An 8,377-nucleotide genomic window follows, 5' to 3' on the forward strand; every position below is an offset into this window, starting at 1 on the left:
AAACACACATGCATAAATAACAAACAAGCATAAATAACACACAGACATAAATAACACACAGCATAATAACACACAGGCATAAATAACACACAGGCATAAAATAACACAACCAGGCATAAATAACACACAGGCAATAAATAACAAGACATAAATAACACACAGGCATAATAAACACACAGGCATAAATTAACACACAGAAATAAATACACACAGACACAAAATAAACACAGACATAAAATAACACACAGAAATGAATAACACACAGACACAAAAACACACAGACCACAAATATAAGACAAACAAACAAACAAACACACAGACAAACAAACACAGACATAAACAACAACACAGACACAAATAACACACAGACACAAATAACAGAAAAATAACATAGACATAAATAACATACAGACATAAATAACATACAGACATAAATAACAGACAAATAACATAGACATAAATAATATACAAACATAAAATAACATACAAACATAAATAACATGCAGAATATAAATAACATAAATAACATAGACAAAATAAACATAGACATAGCTCCATAAGTCATCTCACATCATGTTGAATCAACTACCACTTCCTATACAGCCGGTCCGATATCACTCCCTACCCATTCCCTAGGCCATAACCCTTCAATGTTTCCAGATCTGTAAGGTGGAAGCAATATGGGGTCTTCAACTTGAGACTGGCTGGTTGTGTTGCCCTGAAGGAGCAGTTTCTCTACAGGTGTTCTCATCCTGTTCTATCCTAGCCCAGTACAAACTCACCCTACTTCTGAGGGTGTTCTCATCCTGTTTCTATCCTAGTCCAGTACAACTCACCTACTTTCTGAGGGTGTTCTCATCTGTTTCTATCCTAGTCCAGTACAACTCACCCTACTTTCTGAGGGTGTTCTCATCCTGTTTCTATCCTAGTCCAGTACAACTCACCCTACTTCTGAGGTGTTCTCATCCTGTTTCTATCCTAGTCCAGTACAACTCACCCTACTTTCTGAGGGTGTTCTCATCCTGTTTTCATCTAGTCCAGTACAACTCACCCTACTTTCTGAGGGTGTTCTCATCCTGTTTCTATCCTAGTCCAGTACAACTCACCCACTTTCTGAGGGTGTTCTCATCCTGTTTCTATCCTAGTCCAGTACAACTCACCGTACTTTCTTTCCATGCTCAGATGATCTTGGTCACGTTGAGAATACACACTTCTCCGAAGGCTGCAGAGAAACAATGAGAGAAGTCATCACATGTAGACAGAGCCAGACACAACTGACAGGGAAAAAAGCAAGACAGTCTGCGTCCCAAATGACACCACATTTCCTATATAGTGCACTACTTTTGACCAAAAGTACTGCACTATGTAGGTAATAGGGTGCCATATGGGACACAGACAGACAACAAGCAGACCAAACAAACAGACGGATAGAAAAAGTAGCGTTACGGTAGAGCGTCAGCAAGTAGCGTTACGGTAGAGCGTCAGAAAGCAGCGTTCGTAGAGCGTCAAAGCAGCGTTACGGTAAGGCAAAGCACGTTACGGTAAGGTCAAAGCAGCGTTACGGTAGAGCGTCAAAGCAGCGTTACGGTAGAGGTCAAACAGCTACGTGGAGAGGTCAAAGCAGCGTTACGGTTAGAGCGTCCAAAGCAGCGTTACGGTTAGAGCGTCAAAGCAGCGTTACGGTAGAGCGTCAGAAAGCAGCGTTACGGTAGAGCGTCAGAAAGCAGCGTTAAGTAGAGCGTCAAAGCAGCGTTAAGGTAAGGCGTCAGAAATATAAGCTTAGTAAGACTGGCAACAAGCAGAAAATTCACAAAATTTCCTCACAGTTTGAATTAAATAGATTTCCCACAGCTCAGTCTGTTCTAGATCTTCGTTACTGCCATCATCACCGTCATCATTATCATCACACCGTGATCATCATCATCACCACCGTGATCATCATCATCATCACCAACCACCACCGTGATCATCATCATGACCGTCACCATTATCATGACCGTCACCATTATCATGCCGTCACCATCATGACCGTCCCCATTATGACTGTCACCATTATGACGTCACCATTATCATGACGTCACCATCATGACCGTCACCATCATTACCGTCACCATCATGACCGTCACCATTATCATGACCGTCACCATTATGACTGTCAGCATTATCATGACCGTCACCATTACCGTCACCATTATTCATGACCGTCACCATATGACCGTCACCATTATCATGACCGTCACCATTATTATGACCGTCACCAGGATCATCATTGTCATCATTATCATGACCGTCACCTATAGACCGTCACCATTATCGTGACCTTTACCAGGATCATCACCCTCATCATTATCATCAGTTCCAGTGCAGGGAGAAGAAACAGAGTCACCATTGAAGACAGCAACTAAGAAAAGACCAAAAGGCCTTGGCTGGTCACATGTCAGGAAGTCAGCCACAGTTCAGGGAAGGGGAGAGGAGTCTACAGAGAACAGAGGGGAGAAGGAGAGGGGGATACTAACGGAGGTAGGGGCTTGGGAGACGAGGGGTCTAGGAGTCAGAGTCTGGAGGCCAGGGACCTTGGGGCCCAACGCACCGTCCTAGTAATCAGAATGACAACAACACCGACTAATTACTACAGAGAATTGCAGAGACTGGTTTCAAATAATATTTAAAATCATTCAAATATTTTTAGCGTTTGCTTTAGCCTGCCTGGGGTGTTAGATGGGCGAGTTTAACTTTGGCATCTATAACATTGATTCCATGGTGCCAGGCAAGTTCAATCAAGCACAGAGAAAGTATTTGTAAAGATTTGAAATAGTATTTGAACCCAGGTCTGCAGAGACTACCATGGTTACCGGAGTAAACAAACACATAAGGAATGAGCGTTACATGGACACCAAGAGTTGAGGAAATGGTTGAATGTTAATTAGGAATTATTTTAAATAACAATTGAACCATGCATGCAATGACAGGATATGACACATTTCAATGAAGGAAGCTCAAATCACACTAGTGACAGAGAAAGGAGAGGTTGATATCGTCATGCCTGTATCACTACTAGATTATAGATCCCAAACAGGTTTAAGGGCACGGCCATGAGAAGTGATCATTGGCCATGAGAAGTGATCATTGGGTCATGATAGGTGATCCTTGGGCCATGAGAAGTGATCATTGGGTCAAGATAAGTGATCATTGGGTCATGAGAAGTGATCATTGGTCATGATAGGTGACATTGGGTCATGATAGGTGATCATGGGTCATGAGAAGTGATCATTGGGCAATGAGAAGTGATCATTGGCCATGATAACATGTCATTGGCCATGACTAGTGATCATTGGGCCACTCAAATGATTGGCATCTTACCATTCAAACAATGAATCCTGATCTAGGATAACTATTCAAAACATGAAATTATTTGGCTTGCTCTAAAGGATTTGGCTAAAAAGCAAATCTACCCGCACTATCATTGGCATGAGATGTGATCATTGGGCCATGAGAAGTGACCATTGGGCCATGAGAAGTGACATATGGCCATGAGATGTGATCATTGGGCCATGAGAGGTGATCATTGGGTCATGAGAGGTGATCATTGGCCATGAGAGGTGATCATTGGGTCATGAGAAGTGTCATGTGTATCAGAGAGCAGGAATTAAAAAGGAAAGCGATGGATGAGGCAGAACTCAGTGATGGCAACAAGGAAAGTGATTGGTCTGATTGGATGAGATCGTTCTTGCGCTCAGTGATTATCATGCTAGACCAGAGGTGGGCAGCTCCAGTCCTCGGGGTCCTGATTGGATAAGATCATTCAGTGATTATCATGCTAGACCAGAGGTGGGCAGCTCCAGTCCTCGGGGTCCTGATTGGAGAAGATCATTCAGTGATTATCATGCTAGACCAGAGGTGGGCAGCTCCAGTCCTCGGGGTCCTGATTGGTGTCACACTTTTGCCCCGGCTAACACACCTGACCCCAATAATCACCTAATCAGGGTCTTCAGTTTCGTATGACATGTGATTAATCAGCTGTGTTTGATAGGATGGAGAAGAAGAGTTACACCAATCAGGACCCAGAGGACTGCAGTTGTCCACCCATGTGCAAGGTTGATTGGCTGCTGTGATTTGAGGGCGGGGTGTATAGGGCACGGAGGGAGGGGGCACTGACTTGTGTCTGTCTGTAGGGGTGGGGGCGACCAGAACCTGTACGGAAACGCCTGATGTTTTTGATGAGCCGCTGCAGAACAGAATCATGAGTCTACAGTGTGTCAGTGCAACCCGATTCTGTTAACGCCTGCTGTTTTTYACACACAGGGAACCCGGATGCCACACCTCACATCCTAAACACACTCACAGGACAAGACACTTCAGAGACCTGGTTGGAAAAGAAACCATAGCTATGGAATTAGAGATGTAGGAAGTACATCCGTTCTGCTGCGGACGTCTGGAGAWTGATATTAACATCCCAAATGACATCCTATCCTTCACGTAGTGCACTACTACCGGAGAGCACTCCTATGTGTCCTGTTGAAAAGCAGTGGACTATATAGGGAATAYCATTTGAGACACAGCCAGAATGTGAAAGGGCGTCTGTCTCACCTTGTCGTTGGTGTCCAGCACGTTGGTGCTGTTTGCCCACTTGGTCAGGACGATGGGCGCCACGTGTTTCCTATCCAGACTGTGGCTCTTAGAGGTCCGGTCTCCTCTACCAGGTAGAGGGGGGGAGTGTTGTACTGCAGAGAGAGAGGAGAGGGGAGTGTGGTACTGCAGAGAGGAGAGAGGAGGGGGAGTGTTGGTACTGCAGAGAGGAGAGAGGAGGGGGGGAGTTTGTACTGCAGAGAGGAGGAGAGGAGGGAAAGTGTTGGACTGTAGGAGGAGAGGGGAGTTTTGGTACTGCGACAGGAGGAGGGGGGAGTGTTGGTACTGCCAGAGGAGAGAGGAGGGGGAGTGTTGGTACTGCAGAGAGGAGATAGAGGAGGGGGGAGTGTTGGTACTGGCAGAGAGGAGAGAAAATACTAACTAAAAACACTAACTTAAACACTTACACAAACTAATATGAAAGTAAAAGCCTGTAATAACTTGGGGACTACAATCATCAAAGTAAACAGTAGTATGTAGAGGAGCGTACAAGTAAAACAGTGAGTTGTAGAGGAGCGTACCAAAGTAAAACGTAGGTGTGTAGGGAAGTACAAGTAAACAGTGGTAGTGTAGAGGCGTACAAAGTGAAACTGAGTCAGTGTAGAGGCCGTACAAGTAAAACAGTAGTAAAAGGAGGTAAAGTACAAGTAAGAGTAGTAAAACAGTGAGTAGTGTAGAGGATACAAGTAAACAGTGAGGTAGTAGAGGAAGTACAAGTAAAACAGGAGTAGTGTAGAGGAACTACAAAGTAACAACAGTAGTTGTAGAGGAGCTACCAAGCTAAAAGTGAGGTAGTGTAGAGGAGCGTACCAAAGTAAAACAGTGAGGTAAGTAGAGGACCGTACCAAAGTAAAACAGTGAGGTAGTGTAGAAGGACCGACCAAAGTTAAAACAGATGAGTAGATGTAAGACGTACCAAAGTAAAACAGTGAGAGAGTTGGTGAGAGACAACTACCAAAGTAAAACAGTGAGGTTAGTGTAGAGACCGTACCAAGTAAAACAGTGAGGTAGTGTGAAGGAGCGTACAAAGTAAAACCAGTGAGGTAGTGTAGAGGAGCTACTAAAGTAAACATGAGGTCAGTGAGGAGTCCAAGTAAAAAGTGAGGATAGAGTGACCTACCAAAGTAAAACTTGAGGTAGTGTAGAGGACCTACCAAAGTAAACAGTGAAGTAGTGTGAGGACAGATACCAAAGTAAAACAGTGAAGGTAGTGTAGAGGAGCGTACCAAAGTAAAACAGTGAGGAGTGTAGAGGAACGTACCAAAGTAAAACATGAGGTAGTGTTAGAGGAGCTACCAAAGTTAAAACAGTGAGGTAGTGTAGAGGAGCGTACCAAAGTAAAACAGTGAGGTAGTGTAGAGGACGTACAAAGTAACAGTAGAGTGAGAGATCCAAAGTAAAACAGTAGGTAGTCGAGGAACGTACAAAAGTAAAACAGTGGTGTTAGAGGAACGACAAAGTAAAAACAGTGAGTAGTGTAGAGGAGCTACCAAAGTAAAAAGTGAGTAGTGTAGAGGAGCGACCAAAGTAAAACAGTGAGGTAGTGTAGAGGAGCTACCAAAGTAAAACAGTGAGGTAGTGTAGAGGAGCGTACCAAAGATAAAACAGTAGTAGTGTAAGAGCGTACCAAAGTTAAAACAGTGAGTAGTGTAGAGGAGCGTACCAAAGTAAAACAGTGAGGTAGTTTAGAGGAACGTACCAAAGTAAACAGTGAGGTAGTGTAGAGAGCGTTACCAAAGTAAACAGTGAGTAGTGTAGAGGACGTACCAAAGTAAAACAGTGAGGTAGTGTAGGAGACACGTACCAAGTAAAACAGTGAGGTAGTGTAGAGGAGCGTACCAAAAGTAAAACAGTGAGGTAGTGTAGGAGCAGCGTAACCTAAAGTAAAACAGTGAGGTAGTGTAGAGGAGCGTACCAAAGTAAAACAGTGAGTAGTGTAGAGGAGCGTACAAAGTAAAACAGTGAGGTAGTGATAGAGGACGTACCGTTAAAACAGTGAGGTATGTAGAGGACGTACCAAAGAAACATGAGTAGTGTAGAGGAACGTACCAAGAAAACAGTGAGGTAGTGTAGAGGAGCGTACCAAAGTAAAAACAGTAGGTAGTTTAGAGGACTACCAAAGTAAAACAGTGAGTAGTGAGAGGACGTACCAAAGTAAAACAGTGAGGTAGTGTAGAGGAAGCTACCAAAGTAAAACAGTGAGGTAGTTGTAGAGGAAACGTACCAAAGTAAAACATGAAGTAGTGTAGAGGAACGCTACCAAAGTAAAACAGTAGAGGTAGTGATGAGGAACGTTACCAAAGTAAAACATGAGGTAGTGTAGAGGACGTACAAAGTAAAACAGTGATGTGTAGAGGAGCGTACCCAAAGTAAAACAGTGAGGTAGTTGTAGAGGAGCGTACCAAAGTAAAACAGTAGAGGTAGTGTAGAGGAACGTACCAAAGTAAAACAGTGAGGTAGTGTAGAGGAGCGCTACCAAAGTAAAACAGTGAGTATGTTAGAGCGAAACGTTACCTTGGCACTACCCACTCTACCTGGAGCATCAGCACTGTAGTAGTAGGCTCTGCCCTGTTCATCCACATGCTTTAATCCACTGGACGGACACAGGAGATGATATACACACAATTTACTAGACCATGACGTTTCAGAAGACAGAAATGTCTGCTCTTTTGTCAGTCTCTATCAGCTAAATATGTTGCTGTGGTGCAGTGGGCCAAGTCTAAATATGTGATAGTGTGTTGGGCAGTGGCCAGTCTAAATATGTGATAGTGTGTGGTGCAGTGGCAGTCTAAATATGTGATAGTGTGTGGTTGAGTGGGCCAGGTCTAAATATTAGTAGTGTGCTGTGTAGTGGAATATGACACTACACTACAGTACAGTCTTATTCACGCGAGAGAGATCAATAGAGAGAGATCAATAGAGAGAAGATCACTATGTGTTAGAGATCATAGAGAGATGAGATCACCAGAAGAGATCATAAGAAAGATCAGTATGTTTAGAGATCAATAGAGAGATAATCACTAGAGAGAGATCAATAGAGAGAAAGACACTAGAGATCAATAGAGAGAGAGCGATCAAGAGAGATAAATAGAGATCACCGAGAGAGATAAATAGAGACTACAAGAGACAGAGGAGATCAACAGAAGAGAGAGAGATCAACAAAAAAGGTCAACAGAAAGAGAGGAATCAACAGAAAGAGAGATCAACAGAAAGAAAGAGATCAACAAAGAGAGATCAACAGAAAGAAGAGATTCAAAGAAAGGAGATCAACAAAAAATCAACAGAAGAGAGATCAACAAAAGAGAGATCAAACAGAAGAAGAATCAACAAAGAGAGATCAACAGAAAGAGGGATCAACAGAAAGAGAGATCAACAGAGAAGAAGATCAACAGAAAAGAGAGATCAACAAAGAGAGATCAACAGAGGAGATCAACAAAAGAGAACAACAGAAAAGAGATCAACAAAGAGAGATCAACAAAGGAGAATGCACACAAAGAAGGATCAACCAAAGAGAGATCAACAGAAAAGAAGATATCAACAGAAAGAGAGATCAACAAAGAGAGATCAACAGAAAGAGAGAAAATCAACAAAGACGAATCAACAAGATGAGATCAACAGAAAGAAGAGATCAACAGAAAGAGAGATGCAACAAAAGAGATACAGATAGGATCACAAGAGAGATCAACAAAAAGAGATCAAACAGAAAGAGAGATCAACAGAAAGAGAAGAAGAATCAACAGAAAGAGACCCC

The 8,377-nt window shown here is 43.0% G+C and overlaps 1 long non-coding RNA gene across 1 annotated transcript; it reads left to right on the top strand.

The window, feature by feature from the left end:
• The first annotated feature begins 6,395 nt into the window (after positions 1-6,395).
• LOC139024471 (uncharacterized) lies at positions 6,396-6,718 on the top strand. The gene is made up of 3 exons (XR_011475795.1): positions 6,396-6,470; positions 6,511-6,562; positions 6,695-6,718. It is a non-coding gene; the product is annotated as an uncharacterized lncRNA (long non-coding RNA).
• Positions 6,719-8,377: the final 1,659 nt, after the last annotated feature.

This window comes from Salvelinus sp. IW2-2015, unplaced genomic scaffold, assembly GCF_002910315.2.
Source record: "Salvelinus sp. IW2-2015 unplaced genomic scaffold, ASM291031v2 Un_scaffold1551, whole genome shotgun sequence".
In the NCBI taxonomy this organism is placed as follows: domain Eukaryota; kingdom Metazoa; phylum Chordata; class Actinopteri; order Salmoniformes; family Salmonidae; genus Salvelinus; species Salvelinus sp. IW2-2015.